The sequence below is a fragment of the Mastigoproctus giganteus genome, chromosome 8, assembly GCF_048544385.1.
Source record: "Mastigoproctus giganteus isolate SK-2022 chromosome 8, ASM4854438v1, whole genome shotgun sequence".
Lineage (NCBI taxonomy): Eukaryota > Metazoa > Arthropoda > Arachnida > Uropygi > Thelyphonidae > Mastigoproctus > Mastigoproctus giganteus.
The window spans coordinates 126,239,196-126,261,018 of NC_143582.1; the positions used below are offsets into that span (position 1 = coordinate 126,239,196).

General features: G+C 40.7%; 1 protein-coding gene across 2 annotated transcripts in view; it reads left to right on the forward strand.

The window, feature by feature from the left end:
* Positions 1-10,892: 10,892 nt before the first annotated feature.
* Positions 10,893-21,823, forward strand: part of LOC150081810 (WD repeat and SOCS box-containing protein 1-like) — a 193,487-nt gene continuing 182,556 nt past the window's right edge. Inside the window, exon 1 of one of the 2 annotated variants that reach the window (XM_090379714.1) lies at positions 10,893-11,005. The gene's annotated coding sequence lies outside the window, so the exon portion shown is untranslated. Of the gene's footprint in view, positions 11,006-11,393; positions 11,613-21,823 lie in introns of those variants that run through there. The other variant, XM_090379713.1, reaches the window with a different exon arrangement.

The following is a 21,823-nucleotide window of genomic DNA, read 5'->3' on the forward strand; positions in this document are numbered from 1 at the left end:
TCCAGTTGTGCTCTTGAATCAGCAGAGAGGATTAGGGAGAGGTCATCTGCGTATGCGAGCACTTGCACACCCCCCAGTTCCAGGGAGAGGAACTCATCCAGCACGTAGTTCCAAAGGAGGGGACCCAGTACAGAGCCCTGAGGGCAGCCCCTGTGTACCTGACGTTCAACATTGCAGTAGGGAGCCTGCACTAGGACCTTCCTATTGTTCAGGTAGCTCTGAATGCATCCATATAGGTTTGATGGCAGGTTGGCAGCTCTTAGTCTTGCGAGGATGCTCTGCCACCAGAGGGCGTCGAACGCCCCTGCAAAGTCCACAGAGAAGAGAAGAAGGTACTTTTGTTGGCAGTTTGACGCGGCATTCATGATATATTCTAGTGCATCCAGAGTGGATTTCCCCGTTTTGAATCCGAATTGTTTGTCTGTTGTTAAATTTGCTGCGGTGTAATGTACTTCAAGCCTCTGTCTAAGAAGTTGTTCCAGGACTTTGCTGAGTACAGACAGGAGGGATATAGGTCGGTAGGACTCCGGTATATGTTGCTGCTTTGATGGGTTTTTTATGATTAATTTTATGCTGGCTACCTTCCAGTCCGAGGGGAACCAGCCCTGACGAAGACAGTGGTTATATAAGTCTAACAGCAAGTTCGGGACATACTCGGCCACCTTTTTTACCAGTTCTGGTTCAAGCATGTCCAGTCCTGGGGTTCTTTTGTTTTTTATTTTTTGTATGGCAGTTTGTAAATCTTGCAGGGTGAATGGTTGTTCCACTCGGGCCGATTGGTAGGTTTTGTTGGCGTGGCACAGCTGATGCTGTTGAGGTGTGTTGTCCTCTTCGATGGGTTTGAAGGTGGCATTGAGAATGTTGTTGACGGTGTCGTGCCAGTTTTTTGTCATGGTGCCTTGTGGGGTGATGGTGGAGGGCGTGACCTCTCCCCTTGGTAACTTGTTTGTGGTTATTCTATATATGATGCTCCATGGGTCTGTATTGCCGACTGTGGAAACCAGATGCTCCCAGGACAGTTTCTTCCGCTGCCTGATCATCGCAGTGTAGTTATTCCTGGCTTCCCTGTATTGTTGTCTGAGGGGTTCAACCTCAGGAGGAGGCCAGGATCGTCTGGCTCTTTGGAAGGCACGTCTTTTCCTGTTCATATCTCTCCTAAATAGGTCAAGTTCCTGCGACCACCACGGCACAGCGCCTAGCCGGGGGCCCTTCTCCGGATCGACTGGTCCGCTGCTTGTAGGATGGCATTAGTGACAGCACGCTGGTGTTGATCGGGGGTTTGGTTGTGGAGGTTATTGGAAGACAGGTTCTCTGTGTTCCTAATTATGGCTTCTTTAAAGTTGTTCCAGTTGGCCTTATAAACGGCATATCTGTTGAGTTTGTAGCTGTTTGTTGGAGCCTGGTGAAGCGATCTGTGCATCGTGAAGGTGATAGCCCTATGGTCTGAGGAGGTCCAGTCTTCCTGTACCTTCCAATCATTTAGGTGCCCAGCAAGGGATCTGGTAGCCATTGTTGCATCTATAGTGACATCCCAGAGAGTGGAACTAAATGTGGGGAGATTGTTTGGTCGATTTAGGACAACGAAGCTGCTGTTAGCCAGGAATTCCTACATATATTGGCCATTCCTAGTTCCTCGACGTTCAGGAGTCTCACTATGCCACAATGGCGATCGACAGTTTAGGTCCGCAGATACGAGGATCCTTGAACCCACAAGTTCTGTTTGTACTTGATTTAGATAAGGTAAGGTGTAAGGTATATTGTTGTCATGCGGCCCCAGGGGTTTCCCCCATCTCCGCGTTGCTTTCTTTGTGGGTGTACCAGTTTCCTGGGAATGCCAGAGGTTTAAAAGTGTGTGGGTATTGTACCTGTGTAATGTCGTGTACCGTTGTTCATCTGGTCATTTAGCCGCTGGACCCCTGCTGGAGCCCAGCGTTGCCCCACCTTCGCCCCGGGGAGGCAGACCAGGAAACACCAGTAGACTAAGATTTACTCTGGCAGGTCCTGCCGCTTAATTTCCTGAGATTTCGGCAGCTAGGACCTAAAAAAAAAAAAAAAAAAAACTTATGTACACATACACATATATGCACATATACACAACAGTGATACATAATATATACGCATCCATGCAATCGTAATTACTTTGGATGTTTGCATACAGCACGTGTGCATGCATTCATATGGCAGGAGTAGGGCATTGCGTAGGATAATTAGGCTGAGACTGGGCGAAGATTATTTTTTTGCTAGATTAAATTTAGTGTGTAGGACGCTCGCGTTGTGTATAGATAGAGTGGGGGAGGGGAGGAAGAAGGTTGGGGGGAAAAGGCAGAAGTATGGGGGACACAGAAGAGATTCCCCCAGGTGGTCAGTGAGGCATGCCCATGCCTCATCAGAAGGAAAGGTGGGGTAGCAGGGGGCGAGGCGACTGGTCATCTCGTCCTCCTGCCAGGAAGGGATATTAAAGGAGAGCCAGGCTAGTACTTGATTTAGGTATTGGATGGCTGGTTGGATGTCTGCTCCTGGGCGGCAGTACAGAGAGATGATATATAGCTCTCCCAGTGGAGTAACAATGTGAGCGCTGGCCGCCCACTCCAAGCACAGGTGTGTTATTCTTGTCACAGTTATGTCAGGATTCCTGACAGCCACCGCAGCCCAGGGGGTGGCTCCCTCTACCTGAACAATTTTGTAGCTGAGTGGGTAACCACGGCCAGCACCCGCGCAGGTGTAGGGCTCCTGCAGCAGAAGGATGTCCAGGTTCTCTTCTCCAGCTTTTTGTCTAATTTGACCAGCTACGGCAATAGCCCGCTGCGCATTCAGTTGAAGAAATTTGATACATTTGTTATTGTACCTTTTAGGGAGAGTTCCCGTAATTTATTCTTATTTGTTGTGCACTTCTTGCTTTTACGTATACTGGGCATTTGTTGTCTCGAACAGAGTGCGTGTGGGGAAGCTTCTGCCACTTGCAGTTTGCGCAGGCTGGTTCTTTTCCTTTGTTCGGGCAGTTAGCATAGTTGTGCCCCTTCTCAGCACAGTGTCAGCAGGTTGGTTCCTGTTGGGCGCATGTGTGGGTGGTGTGACCGAATCGGCAACATCGGAAGCATTTTGGCACCGCGATGTGTTCCCTAAAGCGGTGGGAGCTCCAGCATATGTAGATCCTTTCTTGTTTTGTGATGACTCTCCACGCTTCAGGGGTCAATCCGACCACCCAGTTGTTCGAGCTGCCATCCCTGGTCCTGGTTTGATGTTTGGGCACTACTAAACTTTTGTAGTCTCCGTCGAGGAAGTCTTGTTGCAGATTTTGCATGAAGATTTCTTTACAGATTGTCTCCGGAGTCAGATTCGGTTCTACGCCAAATATGATGACTGAGGGACCTTTTTCTTTAGGGGTTTCCGCCATGAGACCGAGTGTAGGGATCTTGGTGTTGTTGATAATCAATTTAGCGTCTTCTTTATTTTCCGTTTCGATTATCACACCAGTGTTTCTAGTTTTCCGTATGGAGCGGATTCTGTCTGTTTTGTACTACACTGACAGTGGTAGAGAATGAAATGGACCTGGGGGTAATTGTGCAGGCAGATATGAAGTTCTCTGAGCAGTGCAGACAGGCTGCAAGAGTAGCTGATGGTGTCTTGTCAATGATATACAGGAATTTTTCTAGCAAGGATAAGGAGGTGATTATTCCCTTATACAAGGCAATGGTCAGGCCATACCTTGAGTACTGTATACAGGTCTGGAGGCCTCATTTCAAGAAGGATGTCGAGCTGCTGGAACGAGTTTTAAAGGTTTAAGTTTTACAAATTACAGTGTCTGGGGACTAGACAACAGCGAGGTGATCTGATTGAGGTGTATAAAGCCTTGAATGGTTTGAGCATGATCAATGCTGGTCGGATTCTTCCTCTTGCTCAGAATAATCACCTGAGAGGACATAAATTCAAATTGGGGAAAGACAGATGTAGGATAGACCTACGGACATTTGCCTTTAGCCAGCGGGTAGTTGGTTGGTGGAACAGACTTCCATCCCTTGCTATTATTGTTTTCTGTATTTATAAATAATATTGATGATGGTATATCAGGCTTAATGTCGAAGTTTGCAGACGATACGAAGGTTGGCAGGGTTGTCGAGGACACTACTGACGCTATGCTGCTGCAACAGGATCTGGAAAGGTTGAGCAGATGGGCTGAGAGGTGGCAAATGAAGTTTAACATTGAGAAATGTAAAGTACTACATATGGGAAACAGCAACCCCAGAGCAACGTATCAACTCTGTGTTACTACCCTGACAGTGGTAGAGAATGAAATCGACCTGGGGGTGATTATGCAGGCAGATACGAAGTTCTCTGAGCAGTGCAGACATGCTGCAAGAGTAGCTCATGGTGTATTTTCAATGATATATAGGAATTTTTCTAGCAGGGATAAGGAGGTGATTATTCCCGTGTGTAAGGCAATGGTCCGGCCACACCTAGAGTACTGTATACAGGTCTGGAGGCCTCATTTCAAGAAGGATGTAGAGCTGCTGGAACGAGTACAGAGAAGGGGGACAAGATTAGTGAATGGAACAAAGGGGTGCTCTTACTAAGAAAGGCTTAAGTTTTGCAAATTACAGTGTCTGGAGACTAGGCACTAGCGAGGTGATCTGATAGAGGTGTATAAAGCCTTGAATGGTTTGATAATGCTCAGTGCTGATGGGATTTTTCCTCTTGCTCAGAATAATCACCTGAGAGGGCATAAATTCAAATTGAGGAAAGACAGATGTAGGATAGACTTGCGGGAATTTGCTTTTAGCCAGCGGGTGGTTGGTTGGTGAAACAGACTTCCACTATCCAATCCCTTGTCGTGGAAGTTGATAGCCTAAATAAGGTTAAGGCTCAGCTGGACAGGTATTTCGAACGAACGGAGGGGTGAAGTGGAAGTGGGTTTTTTTTTTTTTTTTTTTGGCTGATGCTGCACAAGCTTGCTTTCTTGCATCATATGCCTGTTCTAAGGCTAATGCTAATGCTGACAATTTTCGATGTCCCCGACTTACGCAACTACGGATATACGTAAAATTTTTTCACCCAATTTATTTTTATTTTTTTAGGATTGTAAAATTTAAAACAGAAAAAAAAAAATAAATAAATAAAATAAGCAATCAATAACGACGATAACTGCATGCACAAATTGCACAAGCGAGATACGGAGTAACAAGCAAAAAAAAAAAAAAAAATAGGAAAGATGAGAAGATTCTTACAATTTATTTATTATTATTTTTTTATATGACTGAAGATTTCAGTGAAGGGAGCAACACATTTCACCATAATAACGTAAAAACACACAGAATTCTAGCAATCGGTATTATTGCAAATACAATAAGTTCGCGTTTACTACCCGTTTATAATTAGATGCACGAACAGAAAAGTCCAATAACACGGAAAGCGCAAATTGTTTTTATTGTTTTATGATAGCGACCTTCAGAAATGTGCTTTAGCAAAATGTGAACCCTCGCCCTACTAGTAAATCTACCAACAAAAGGAAAGCGATCGATTTGGATCAGAAAATTAAACTAATAAGAATGTATGAAAATGGTGAAACATTAACAAGTATCGCGCAGAATTCAGATTTATCAATAATAATATAGTAGCAATATAGTTACTCGGCATTCCCGAGTTACTTAAAACTCGATGAAGAAAGAAGTCCTGGAACGTATCTCTTACGTATGTCGGGAACTCTGTATTTTTGGATTAACCGGGATTTGTTTTTTACCATCTATCCCTGAAAATCGAGAGTCTACTGTAATTGGAAGTTATTCTCCAGAAGATGGAAAAGAGGAAGAAACAGATAAATTTTATTTAGAGTTACAAAAAAAAACTAGGTAAGAATATAAAAAAGGATCATATAGTTATTTTGGGAGATTATATAATGCTCGGGTAGGGAATAAGCCAATAAAAAATATTATGGGATGTTATGGGAAAATAAAGTAAATGGAAATGGATATAAATTAAGAGATTTTGCAACATTTAATAATTTAAATATAACAAATACATTTTTTAGAAAAATGATATACATAAATATACATGGTCGGCAAGAGGTACACAATCAATAATAGACTATGTAATAGTAAATCAAAAATTAGCAAAACAATATCGAGGTACGAGGGTGTTTAGAGGATATGATATTAACTCAGATCATTTTTTAGTGGCTTCAAAAATAGAGTTATGGGCTAAATGGAAGAAGCGAAAAGCTGTTAAACAGGGGAAGGAGGAGTTGGGTTATAAAGTATATCTACTTCAAGAAGAAAGTATACAAAATTTATATGAAAAGAGGATTAAAGACGAAATAAGTAAAACATAGGAGAGAGAACAAATAGAACAAGAATGGAATAATATACGAAATATAATTCAAAAGATATCAAAAGAGACACTAGGACAATTCAGGAAAAACTATAAGAAGAGGGGAGGGGGTAAAGATATGGAATGAAGAAATAACTAAAGCAGAACAAGGTCTTAAATATCTTAAATATATACAAAACAGGACAAATGAGAATGAATAAATTTATAAACAAGAACACAATAAAAGTAAAGATATAATAAGGAAGGCTAAAGCAGAGTCATGGGATAGATTTATAAGCACAATAGCACATGATGTTCATGGAAGACAAAATTAGGCATATAAAATGGTGAAACACTTGAATAGCACAGAGAAAGACACTTCAAGAATAAATATAATAAAGGAAGAACAATGGAAAAAACATTATGAAGAATTGTGGAAAGACCCAACATATCAAACAGAAGAGATACAGTTATACCCAGTTAGTGACATAGATCCGATAACGAAGGAAGAATTGGAAAATGCATTGAAAGCTACAAAAAGGAAAGCAGTAGGAATGGATGGTATAAATGCAGAACTGATCAAGTATGAAGGAAGTTTTTTAAAAGACAGGATACTAAATTTATTTAATAAATGTTGGGAAGAATATAAAATACCAGAAGAATGGAAGATAGCAAAATTATTTCAATATTTAAAAAAGGAAATAGAAATGATACAAAGAATTATAGAGGGATTAGCATACTAAATACAGTATATAACATGTATAGCAAAATAATAAATAATAGAATTCAAATTATCTCTGATGAAATATTAATAGAAGAACAGGCAGGATTCAGAAAAGGAAGCTCATGTACAGATAATATATTTATATTAAAACAAATAATAGAAAAACGAAAAGAGTTTAATTTAGAAACACATTTAGCATATATAGATTACGAAAAAGCATTTGATCGAGTAAACAGACGAAAACTATGGGACATATTGGGTAATAAAGGATACCCAAAGCATCTTACAAAAATAATACAGAGTTTATATCAGGGAACAAAAATAGTAATAGATACAGGTAATAAATTAACAGAAGAAAGTATAATAAATCAAGGAATTAGACAGGGATGTAGCTTGTCACCAACGCTGTTTAACATATACAGGGTGTCTCAAAAATACACGGCATAACTTCATGAATGAGTTCCTCATATGTAGACAATAAAAATATTTTATATCAACATAGTTCCGGAAATGCTAGGTTCCCGAGTTATTAACCGGAATGTCTTATCTCCCGCAGGTGATTTCTTTCATCACAAGGTACTGACAGAATCTGGTGGTTTTCCATTCCGACCATGTACTCAAATCAGGAGCAAGCGGATATGCACTTTATGTACGCAGGGTAATCTGCTGGTGACGAAGCCTATACCCGTTGCAGATGGTAAGGATACAGTTGGTGTTCTCGCAACATTCTCCAAATATTCGAACGTTGAACAGCCAGTTGCATTATTATTCTGCATGTTCTGATTCGAGGAGTGGCATGCACAAGATCCAAAATCTCCTCCTCTACTTCAGGAGTCGTAGATCTTGGAAGACCTCTGTCGGCAGCACGAGGTGTAAAGGTCCCACATTCAAAAAGGCGGCGATAAATACCTTCAAACGTTTTCCTGTCTGGACATCTTCGTTCTGGGAACCTTTCATGGTACAAACGACGAGCCTCCAGAGCATTTCCGTCCGCCAAATCGTACATAAAGTGCATATCCACTTGCTCCTGATTTGAGTACATGGTTGGAATGGAAAACCACCTGCGGGAGATAAAACATTCCGGTTAATAACTCGGAAACCAAGCATTTCCGGAACTACGTTGATATAAAATATTTTTATTGTCTACATATGAGGAACTGATTCCTGAATTTATGCGTGTATTTTTGAGACACCCTGTATATCGAGGACAGTAGAGTAGTTACCCTTTTTCAGGCCTGGAGCCAAAGAACATGTTGGGGCCCCTACTTAATTAATGAATAATTGCAAAAACAGGAGAGAGCCAAAGACGCCGGGCCCCTAAAGGCCCCCTGAGGCAATCGCCTTCCCTGCCTGCATGGTAGCTATGCCGCTGATCGAGGATATGATATGTAAATGGAAAGAAAAAATTAATACAAGTATACGGGGTGATTAACTACCCGTGCGACAAACTTGCAGGAGGTGTAGTGGACACAAAGACCAATCGGAATCACATAACATTGCAGAGTCCGGAATGCCTTCATCATGCGGTAGAGGACTTTGAACGGGAGGTCGCGTGAACAGCGAACCCGCTGGAAGTCAGCATTTGCGAACTGGTTCCTCAGGCAGTACGATGGACGAGTATTCAAAAGTTGAACTGGCCGACATGCACCTCGCGTATGGAGCTGTGGACTGTAACGGGCGCGCCGTTCTGCTTTTGTACCAGGAACGTATCCCGCACAGGCATGCTCCTCATCATACGATTTTCGCAGGTGTGCACAGAAGGTTACGTGAGACTGGTTGTTTCACGAGAGGTACCATGAATCGAGAGCGAACGACGAGGAGGCCAGACAATGAGGAGAATGTTCTACGTCTTGCAGAAGGCAATCCGAGTACGAGTACTCGAGCGATAGGCCAACGATTGGGTATTTCCCAATCCACTGTATGGAGGATACTGTCAATGAACCAAATGAGTTCATACCATTTGCAACGCGTCCAATAATTGGAGCCTGCGGATTATCCACTCCAGAGGACTTTTGCTACTTGGTTTCTGTGACAGTGCGGCAGACAGCGCATTTGCTGCGTCCGTATTGTTCACAGATGAGGCAAGTTTCACAAGAGAGGGAACCTTCAATCAACATAACGCCCATTTGTGGGCTTTGGAGAACCCCCATGGTACGCGAACACGTGCAACTCAACGCCGTTTCTCTGTCAATGTTTGGGCCGGTATTGTTGGAGACCACCTCATTGGACCGTACCTTCTACTCCCTCGTCTGGACGGTAGGGCATACTTGATCTTTCTACAGCAAGTCCTGGCCGAACTTATTGAAGAAGCACATGTTCCTCAGTCGTTACGCCGGTCAATGTGGTTCCAGCATCATGGGGCTCCCCCACATTACACCAATGACGTCCGCCAACACCTAAACGTTACATTTGGACAGCATTGGATAGGTCGTGGTGGTCCGGCTCATTGGCCTGCTAGATCGCCGGACCTATCATGCCTAGACTTCATTTGCTGGAGTCAAATGAAGACATTGGTGTACGAGGAGACCCCCGTTTATTCAGTTGAAGACCTCATCGCTCGCTTCTCTGTAGCTGCCGGGGAGATTCGAGACACACCAGGAATCTTCCAGAACGTTAGGGATTCCATGCGGCGGCGCCGTGAAGCCTATGTGACTGTTTCTGGTCGAACTTTCGAACACCTTCTGTAGCATGGCTTTATGCAAATGTAAAACTTGCCATTAAAATGATTTCTGTTACACTAACAAGTTGCTGTTTCTGTTCTTTTTCTTTGCTTCTTTGTTCACGCGACCTCCCGCATGACGATGGCATTTCGGACCCTGCAGTGCTATGTGATTCCGGTTCGTCTTTGTGTCCCCTACACCTCCTGCAAGTTTATCGCACTGGTAGTGAATCACCCTGTATATTTAAATACAAAGAATAGGATTAATGCACTGTTATTTACAGATGATCAAGTAATTATTCAAGATAATGAAGATAATTTACAAAGAACAGTATTTAAATTAAACCAAATAACAGAAGAATATAAAGTTAAAATATCAACGATGAAAACTAGAACAATGGCTTTTAAAGGGAAAAATACGGCGAGAACAAAAATAGTAGTAGTAGTAGTAGTAGTAGTAGTGGCATGTGATGCAAGAAAGCAAGTGTATGAGCTTATGCAGCATCAGCCAAAAAAAAAAAAAAAAAATTACACCATTCGCTCGAAATGCCTGTCCAGTTCCTCCTTAAATTTATTCAACCTATCAACTTCCACAACGACAGATGGAACTTTGTTCCAGCAATTAACTACCCGCTGGCTAAAGGCAAATTTCCGCACTTCTATTCTACATCTGTCCTTTCTTAATTTGAATCTATGCCCCCCTTAGGTTCGTAATCTGAACAAGTGGAAGGATCCCATCAGAATTTAGTTATAGACAATAAAATATTAGAACAAGTAAAACATTTTAAATATCTAGGATGTGATATAACATATGATGTCGAAGAAGATATGAACCAGAAATTGGCAAAATTTCAAAATATATGTGGAACAATGAAAGAACTCTGGCTAAGAAAACAAGGAAAGAAACAATTGAGATTTTACAAAGTAATGGCAATACCAACACTTCTTTATGGTTCTGAAACATGGATACCGAAACAAAGAGACATTAATAGAGCACAAGCTGCAGAAATGAAAATTTTAAGATATGTTAAAGGATGTACAAAATTATATAATTTTAGAAAAAAATATTAGAAAGGAATTAAAGATTTACTCAATCAATGGAAAAATTATAGAATATAGACAAAGATGGAAAGAACATGTAGAAAGAATGGAAGATAATAGATTCCCTAAATTAGCTTATACATATAGAGCAAAAGGAAAAAACAGAGACAGAGGAAGACCAAAGAAAAGATGGTCAGACCTTTTCGAGATCGGAACAGGCGGATCGCCTAATCCACGAAGGAAGATAAGATAAGACTAATCTGTGGTTCTAATATGACTGTGTGTGTTTTGTTTTTTTTAATATAATATAATTTTATACCTTCGTCTGCCTGCGACGCCGAGAATTATATCGATTTATTTCTAGAATGCGAGTTGTTCCGGGACAGAGGGAACTAGTTTCAATTAAATCTGTTATACAGTCTTAAAGCGTTTAGGGCATAAGCCCTGTGAAGCTAATTTTTGCGTAGCAGAACTCGAACAGGAACTAGTTCCTGAAGCGGACAGGTGACTCGGGCCACAGATTAATGTTTACGAAACTGGTGTGCTTTTTACAATGCGATGTTTTGGGTGGAAAATGAAAATTGCTGCTCATTGTTATGCCCCTGTTTACGTTTCTCTTTCGTTGTTTGTTTTTCTAAACGAGGCTTTGAATCTTTTTTTTTTTTTTTTTTTTTTGACATGTGCCTTGTAGTGTTGCTTGGAATAAAGTATATACTATAGTTCAGAAGGGCAGTGTGTTGTAAGATCTGTTAAATATCTTACGTATTTGGATCGTTTGACCATGAAACTGAGTATCTTGTTTACGTATGTTATCAGTGCTAATCAAGTAAGGATGAGCGTCTGCGTTGATGGGAATACGTAAATTTAACATTTTACATTTTTGTTCAGGTAATTATACCATTTTCTAGTCGATTCATTCGAAAACAAAAGCAACAAGAATTATAAGGATGTGATTGATAATTGATTGTTAATTGCGATTACAGTTATCAAGTGTAGTACCAAATTTGCTTTAACGGTAAGTTGCAGATGACTACGACTGTAATACTACCATGAATTTAGTTTGTGCGAATTTAAAAACGATCAGATTTATAGTAATATTGGACCACTCACTCTGTGTATAACAAGCGTATCACTGACAAGTTTAAAAAATATGTCAGGCACAGTGGTTCTCAAATTTTTTGTGCACGACCCAGAAATCGAAATCACATTTACCAGTACCCGCAAATCACATAGCATTCGCAATCACTATTTTTTTTTTCGTTAATTAAAAAACAGCTTTAATTAAGGTTGAAAAATTTTCACCAATACCAACCAGGTGACAGCATATCTGTGTTCAGTTCATTCAAGTGGCCAAAGATGCCCGCCAAATAGCCAGTTTTTCCAGTCGAATAGGTTCCTTGAAACTCAGCCAAGACATGTTTCTTCTCAAAGAAAAATTTTGATTACATTTCTTAGTTCAAAAACCCTTGCACTGATTTTTCAGAGTGAAAATGTAGTTTTGGTGTTAAGAATCTATTTTGTCACATCTTTCAAAATAGCTTCCAGTTTAGGGCTTTTACTTTGATGTAATTTATGATTTGGATGGTATCCTTGAGAGCTGAGTGACAATTTGACTAAATGACTCTGGATAGCCGAGGCCAGAAAAGTTTACAACTTCATTATAACTGTTTTATTTCAGCTGACATAACAGCACAGCACATAACAATTGGCTGTGCACTTTTTGTGGCAGCATATGGGCTTGCTCTCTCAATGTGCAAATTTGTGCCGACGTTACCCCAGGGCCACAGCCAGCCTCTCAGTGTGTGTGTGTGTGTGTATATATATATATATATATATATATATTGAGGGTTGACTGCAACCTCTGTATATTTGTCCATAGAAGTTAATCGATTTGTATGTTGTGCAGGCCATAAAACCTGGAATAACCTTTTGGAGAGGTAACCTTACTTCCTCTGCCCAATTACAGCTTCGATTGAATAGGTCTGGGTTTGATTCAATTCTCTGGTGGGAACTGAACCCAAGTTCTCCAAATAATGCCACAGAGGAGAAACAGCAGATATCAACAATGTTTGGGTTAACTTCATTAACTCAGTAGCAAAATTCCAACTAACTTCCCGTCATGGATGGAACTCATTCAATGCAAACAGACAATAATTAGTCCACTTAAGGACTAATTATTGGCTTAACTAATTATTAAGGGAATGATTCTTAAAGAAGCTGCCTGCCAGTTTGACATGATGGATTGCAGAAGAATTCTTCAAGAATAAATAAATAAATTTTTGGTTTATGTCCTGGACAACCACATAAGGTCAGAGAAGTTAATAAGATAGAGAATACAAGAACGTCGTTATATTTAGTAGTCACATGGGCTACTAAATAGAGTGATCATAGGCTTAAACTCTTTTTCACTCATGCAAATGCATGTACTATCTTTTCCCTTGTACATACAAAAATGAACTGGGGATTGTCAATGGTATTGACAGATTCATCTATTTGGAGGAGGGACTTCCCTGCTTTTTTTCAGAATAGCTGAAAAAGCTGAAAAAACTGATAAAGCTGAAACTTTATCAGAAATATCCTTGGATATGAAATATTTGATACTATTACTGGAAAATGATACCACTTCAAAATTTTAATCTCAACAAACAGTCCTTGCCATTGTTTTGATAGTTGGCCTCTCTTTATTCACCGGTGTTGTGAAGCTTCTTGAATTACATAATTTTCTAAGTCTTCTTATAAGAAGACAGAAAATTAGAAAACATTGCTTTACCAGAAATAAAAATAGCAGAATTTTAGGACACATAGCCTTCATTCATTCATTTAGCTGTTTTCTTTTCCTTCCAAAAACTTAGCGATTTCTTAATCATATGTAAGTTTACTGAAGTCATTGCAGCAGTCTGTTTTTTAAAAGAGGTTCATCGAAACTTCCATATGATGCACATACTGTGCACAAGATAAAAACATAGTTTCTTAAGCTCACTGAAACCCAACATAAAAACATTTGACTTTGGCTCTGGCTTATATATATATATATATTGATGCAAACCACTAAATATATTTACCAGTAGGTAGTTTATCGTTGGAACAAACTTCCATCTAGTGATGCAGAAGTCCTTCAGTAGTTGAATAAACTAAAAAAAAAAATTAGATGAACTGTTAAAGGGCATGGACAGGTGATATAGGAAATTTTTTTTTTTTTTTTTTTGGCTGATGCTGTATAAACATCAGCAAAAACAAAAAAACAGTTGTCTTTTGTTCTGTGAGGCTGTCACAGACATTTTCTCAGGTATGCCAATCTCAGTTTGCTACCTGGGAGTCTAAAACGCTGATGGAACTGATATTCTGGTGACACACAAGTAAACTGAACCTAATTTTGGTGGTCAGATCGGTCTGTGACAGCCAAACTCTCCGCTTGCACCTTCACAAGGGTGGGACTGTTAGTAACCCTGAGTATAACTCTCATGTGCAAGTCCTGAAATAAGACATCTCGCATACTGGAGGTGACCATCCAGGTGCCAACCAATGTAATCAGGGGTCAAGGGATGGCACTCACACCACATGGAGGAATGCCACCATTCTGTGTTAGCAGGCAATACTAGGTGGTAGATGACTCTCATCAACCGGCATAATAGAACGACTTTACTTTTTGGAGGCTTAAGTAGAGGAACCTATGTTTAGTCTCTAGAGCAAAGCTCTGGCAACTCCCCCCCCCCATCTCTTCCATCATGCAGTATGACTGATGTATTTTTAGGTTATGATGAACATTATGGCGAGATCCAATCTTCCTTACATTTTGAGGGCACAGCTCTAAAGCGGTGTTTGCAGGCTTGCTGCTAGACAGCCCACCGGACTGAACAACCTATTGGTAACTCTCTAGAAGACTTCCGGATCAGTTGGTGTATTATTCTCACTGCCTTTACTCTGCCAGATAGTGACTGGAGGGAGTCCAAGTAGAGTGCATGTAGGGGGGTATTGTCAAGCCAATCCAGCTTATGGTCCTTGAGGTTGTCACAGACATTCTCTCAGATATGCCAGACAAGCTGTCCTTGCTACCTGGGAGTCTAAAACGTTGATGGAACTGATATTCGGGTGACACTCAAGTCAAGTGGACCCAATTTCGACGAAGTACAGACGGTCTGTGGCAGCCAAATCCTCTGCTTACACCTTCACAATGGTGGGACTGTTAGTAATCCTGGGTATAACCTCCATGCACAAACACATGGTGGGCGACCACCCAGGTGTGAACCAACATAAGCAGGGGTCGAGGTGTGGTGCCCACACCACATGGAGGAATGCCGTGTGGGCACCTTATTGGAGACTTGAAGTGGTGGAACCCATGTTTAGTCTCTAGAGTTAAGTTCACGACAACCCTTCCCTATCTCTTCCATCATGCAGTATGATTGATGACTTTTGAGGTTATGATGAACATTGTGGCAAGATCCAATCTTCCTTACATTTTGAGGGTACAGCTCTAAAACGGTGTTCGCAGGCCGGCCGCTAGTTAGTACACCGGACTGAACCTATTGGTAACTCTCTAGAAGGCTTCCGGATCAGCTAGTGTATAATCTTGCTACCTCTACTCTCCCAGATAATGACTGGAGGGAGTCTGAGTAGTGTGTATGCGGGAGCATTGTCGAGGCCATGTTATGTCAAGGAACTGGGTATATTCTTACCATGTGTATGCCACATCCAAAAATTTCATTACTTTATACAGCATGTCCCACCTACTTTTTCTTACCATTGAATATACCATGAATTGTCAAACTAATAGAGTAAGCTTATCTGCGAAAAGATCTAAACCTCCCAAACACTTCCTAATTCATTTCACAAATATACGTGGTCTCAATTCTAATCTCAACAATATCCATTTCCACTTGCAGTCTGCCAAACCCCATGTACTTTTTCTGACAGAATCTCAGTTATCAGTTGATTCAACTACTGCTCATCTCAGTTGCCCAAATTATTCCCTCTATGATTCCTTTTGCCTCAAAAGTGGTACTTGTGCATATGTCCATTCTGATATTCCCTGTCTGAGACTTGCCAATTTGGAATCTCCTCTCTTTGATCTTCTCTGGCTTAAAATCTCTACCTCATTGTGTTAAATTCATCTGTTGTCTCTACCGTTCTCCCAACTCCACTATTCACTTGGAGCTCTTTGACTTCCTCTCTTTGCAACTTGACTTTCTCCAGTCCAACTTTCCTAACAGTGAGGTAATTTTCCTTGGTGATTTTAATGTTCACAACTCCAGCTGGCTTCCGTTTTCTAGTCACACCGACCCAGCTGGTCGAGATGCTGAGGCTTTTGCAATTACCAATGACCTTGCACAGATTGTTCATTTACCTACAAGAATACCGGACAATCGTAACCATACAGCCAACACGCTTGATCTTTTTCTCACAAACAACCCTTCTAAGTACACGGTCGAAGTGAGAGGTCCTTTAGGCACCTCAGATCACAACTCGGTGGTTGTCTCTTCTCCAATGGAGCCTTTATCTAATGGCTATTCCCAACCTCGTATTGTTTGGCATTACAAGAATGCAAAATGGGATGACCTGCGAGATTTCTTTTCTTCTTTCCTTGGTCGGATTACTGTTTCAAAACTTCTTATGTCATCATTTGCTCAGATTGTGTCAGTGAAATTATTCTTGCACGAATGGAATCCTTTATCCCACACTCCACTTTAAAATCTCGTCCTTTATCTAAACCTTGGTTTTCCAATAAGTGTGCTAAGGCTGTTCAAGAGAAGAACGTTGCATACCATAATTGGCTTCTTTCTAATTCTTCAGTTTCATTTTCTGCCTACACCAAAACTCACAACAATTGTAAAGCAGTTATTAATCAGTCCAAACTAGAGTTTGAACAGGCTAAGAGTAGAAAACTTGCTTCTTGCCCTAATGGTAGCCAAGCATTCTGGTCTCTTGCCAAAGCTATTGGCCGCAACTTTTGCCCATCTCTGCTCCCACCTCTGTCCAAACCAGATGGTTCTGTTGTCACTTCGGCCAAGGATAAAGCTCAGCTAGCAAAGAATGCTAGCTGACCTGCTAGCATTCCATTTTTCTTCCAACTCATGTATTAATGAGCTTGGTAAAACACCTCCCACCATTCCCAACGTGCTCCATTTAATGCCTCCTGTGGTCTTCCGTCAAAAGGATGTCAAAAGGATTTTGACGAATCTTGATGCTAAGAAAGCTCCAGGTCCCGATGGTTTTTCTCCACTTGTTCTCAAAACCTCTGTTCCTGAACTTACTCCTATTCTTTGCCGCCTTTTTTCACTTTCTTATTCCAAAGGTGTTTTTCCTTCTGCTTGTAAATTTGCTCATATCCAGCCAGTTCCGAAAAAGGGTGACAAATCCCTTCCATCCAATTATCATCCCATTTCAGTTACTTCTACTCTTTCTAAAGTAATGGAGAAATCAATTAACCGCCAACTCTTAAACTACCTAGAAACCTTCCGTCTGATCAACGATCGCCATTATGGATTCCGTCAGTATCGATCCACTGGTGATATTCTGGCTTATGTTACCCATTTATGGACTAATTCAATGGAAAAGTTCTTTGAAACACAAGCAGTTGCTCTTGACACCTCAAAGGCTTTCGTTCGTGTTTGGCATAAAGGTCTTCTAAACAAGCTTCCATCTTATGGTTTGCCAGTTGTTTTTTGTAATTGGTTATCCAATTTTCTCTCTGATCGCTCACTGAGGGTGATGGTAGATGGCTCTCTGTCTTCTAACTTCTCCACTAATGCTGGTGTCCCCCAAGGTTCAGTTCTTTCCCCCACTCTTTTCCTCTTGTATATTAATGACCTTCTTCCATTGACTGGATATCCTATCCATAGTTTTGCCAACGATAGCACATTGCATTCCACTTTCCATTTCAAGAAACCTTGTTCTTCTCAATCAGCTTCAACTTCTTGAAAATCTGCTACTAATTCCTTAAATGCTGATCTCCAGGTAATTCTCCAGTGGGGCAAACACAACTTAGTTGATTTCAATCCTTCTAAAACTCAGTCTTGTCTTATATCTCACAAAAAGGATTCTTCTGCTCCTATGCTTATCTTTAGTGACACTCCGATTTCTAGGCAAAAGGATATCTCTTTTGGGGATTACCCTGACTTCTAATCTCTCTTGGCACAAGCACATTACAAATATTGCTTCCTCTGCATCTAACAAACTTGATTTTCTCTTTCGCTCTCGGCGTTACTTTTCTTCCAAACAGCTGTTCACTCTGTAAAAATTGCAAATCTGCCCTACTATGGAATATTGTTCCCACATCTGGGGCGGTGCTCCCAAAATCTCTCTCAGGCTTCTGGATTCCATTCAGAAGAGGGCAGTTAGGTTAATTAATGAGTCCTCTATAACAGAGTCTCTGCACTCGCTGTCTCATAGATGTACTGTTTCTGTTGCATGCCTTTTCTACAGATACTTCCATGGGCACTGTTCTTCTGAATTGGCTTCTATAATTCCCGCTCTCTCTTTCAAAACAGTCCGAACACGTGCCGCCACCAGCCAACATCCATTTACTGTCCAACTTCAAACTCACAGAACCAACTTTTCATCTTCCTCATTTATTCATTCAACTGCCATTTTCTGGAACAACCTTCCTTCATAAGTATTTCCTGAAAATTACAGTCTACAGAAGCTCAAGTCTAATGTCAACAAATATCTTCTTTCATCTTCTCAACCTCCAACCCGACCACGGTACTAAGTACTATAGGTTCTAATACCCACACCAAAAAATTTCAACATCTGGTAACCTTTTTTTACTGTTGAATATATCATGAATTGTCAAACTAATGGAACAAACTTATCTGCGAATAGATCTAAACCTCCCAAACACTTTCTCATTCCGTTCACAAATATATACGTGATCTCAGTTCTAATCTCGACGATGTCCATTTCCACTTACAGTCTGCCAGACCCCTATGTACTTTCTCTGACAGAATCCCAATTATCGGCTGATTCAACCACTGCTCCTCTCAGTTGTCCGAATTATTCGCTGTACAATTCATTTCACTTCAAAGGTGGTACTTGTGCATATGTCCATTTTGCTATTCCCTGTTAGAGATTTAATAATTTGGAAGCTCCTCGTTTCAATCTTCTCTGGCTTAAAATCTCTCTCTACCACGTTCTGTCAAATTCATCTTTTGCCTCTATCATTCTCCCAACTCCACTAATCACTTGGAATTTGTTGACTTCCTCTCTTTGAAACTTGACTCGTTCCAGTCCAACTTTCGTAACAGTGAGGTAATTTTACTTGGTGATTTTAATGTCTACAACTGCAACTGGCTTCCATTTTCTAGTCACATGGACCCAGCTGGTTGAGATGCTAAAGCTTTTGCAATTACTAACAATCAGTCTCACAAGCAATCCTTCTAAGTACACTGTCGAGGTGAGTGGTCCTCTAAGCACCTCATGACACCACTTGGTGATGGTATTTTCTCCACTGGAGCCTTTCTCTTGTGGCCATTCTCAACCTTGTGTTGTTTGGGATTACAAGAATGCAAAATGAGATGATCTATGAGATTTATTTTACTTGTTTGGATTACTGTTTCAAAACTTCTGATGTCAATGTTTGCTCATATCGTGTCAGTGAAATTATTCTTGTAGGGATGGAATACTTTATTTCACACTCCACCTTACAAACTCGTCCTTTTATCTAAATCTTGGTTTTCCAATAAATGTGCTACGGCTGTTCAAGAGAAGAATTGCATATCATAATTGGCGTGTATCCAAATCTCCAGGTTCATTTTCTATCTACACCAAAGCTGGTAACAATTGTAAAGCCTTAAAATATCAGTCCAAACTAGATTTCGAACAGGTAAGGGCAGAAAACTTTCTTCTTGTCCAAATGGTAGTTGAACATTCTGGTCTATTGCCAAAGCTATTTGCTGCAACTTGCGCCCATCTTTGTTCCCACCTCAGTCAAAACCAGATGAACCTATTGCCATTTCAGCCCAAAATAAAGCTGACCTACTAGTATCCTGTTTTTCTTTCAACTTGTGTATTGATGATTTTGGTAAACCACCTCCCCATTTCCAGTACAGTCCATTCAATGCCTTCTGTGGCCTTCCGTCAAAAGGATATCAGAAGGATTTTGAACAACCTTGATGCTAAGAAAGCTCAATGTCCTGATGTTATTTCTCCACTTGTTCTCAAACCCTGTGCTCCTGAAATTACTCATATTCTGTGTCATCTTTTTTTCACTTTCTTATTCTAAAGGTGTTTCCCTTCTGCTTGGAAATTATATCCAGCCAGTTTCTAAGAAGGGTGGCATCCCTCCTATCTAGTTATCAGCCCATTGCACTGACTTCTATTTCTAAAGTAATCGAGAAATCAATTAACTGCCAACTCTTAAACTATCTAGAAATCTTCCATCTGATCAACAATCACCAGTATGGATTCTGTCAGTGTCAATCCACTGGTGATATCTGGCTTATATTAACCATCTATGGACAAATTCAATGGAAAAGTTTGGTGAAACTCAAGCAGTTACTCTTGACATTTCAAAGGCTTTTGATCATGTTTCACATAAAGGTCTTCTAAATGTGCTTCCATCTTATGGTTTTTGGGCACCTCCATAGCCAGGTGGGAAGGAGCAGCAGTGCGTAACACACGCTGATGATAGCATATTGCATACCACCTTCCAGTTTGAGAAACCTTGCCCTGCACAAACAGCTTCAACTTCTCAAATATCCACTACCAGTTCCTTAAATGCTGATCTCCAGGTATTTTCTTCAGTGGGGCAAAGATAATTTAGTTGATGTGAATCCTTCTAAAACATAGAACCAGTCTTATATCTCCCAAAAATAATTCTGCTACTCATACTCTTATCTTTAACGACTCTGATTTTTAGGCAAGATCATGTATCTCTATATTGGGAATTACCCTGGCTTCTAATCTCTACTTGGCATAAGTAGATTAGAAATATTGCTTCATCTGCATCTAGAAAAACTGGGTTTTCTCTTTCACTCTTGGCATTACTTTTCTTCCAAAGCCGTTCACTCTGTATAAATGGCAAATCTGGCCTACCTTGGAATATTGTTCTCTCATCTGGGGCAGTGACCCCAAAACGGACTTCCAGATTCCATTCAAAAGAGGACAGTTAGGTTAATTAATGGCTCATCTATAACAGAGTCTTTCCACTCTCAGTGACATAGATGTCCTGTTTCTGCTGCATGCCTTTTTCTAGATACTTCCATGGGCAATGTGCTTCTGAATTGGCTTCTGTAATTCCCACTCTCTCTTCCAAAGCAGTCTGAATGTATGCCACTACCAGTCAACATTTTTTTACTGTCCAACTTTTCTTCCTCCTCATTTCCTTTCTTCATTCATTCAAATTCTGTTTTCTGGAACAACCTTCCTTCATATGTATTTCCTGAAAATTGCAATCTACAGAAGTTCAAGTGTAATGTCAACAAGTGTCTTCTTTCATCTTCTCAACCTTCAGCCCATGCACAGTGCTAAGTACTATTGATTCTAGCACCTCACATGTTTGGGGGTTTTCTTAAAGAAAAACGCTTTCTTGAATAATTTGCTGATACCAGAGGCAGATTTACTGTGAAGCTAATGAGGCTTAAGCTTCAGGACACCTCACTTGCACCATCCTCTTCCAAGGCTCTAGCAATGTGTTCAACATTGCTAGAGGTGGTCATATATTTTTGTAAAATTTCAAAAGTAAGATATTTTAACAACAATCGGTTAAGACGGCTGTATCTTTCTATTCTGACTTCCTCTCCATCACACTTTCCCTCACGTATGTCGGGTTGGATTGGAATGTCTGTGGGCAATTTTGGGATCCTTCTAAGGTGAAGTTGAGTTGGGGATACATTTAGTTTGGGTTGGTGGAATATATTTATGTGGTTCGCAGTCGCTTCTGTATATAGTTAATGCTAGCTGTCCTGGTGTAGGAATGGCTTACAGGAATACTCCTGCCACCCACTATGCGTACTCACCCGACATCATGACATGAACGTGCAGGGCCAGAGGTCCAATCGTGATGTGAACGTACCCTGTGGCACTTGACACTGGAAGTATTGGTATGATTGTTTTTGGGCACAAGGGCAACTTGGGCCAAAATGTGCCTATTCTTATATTATAAT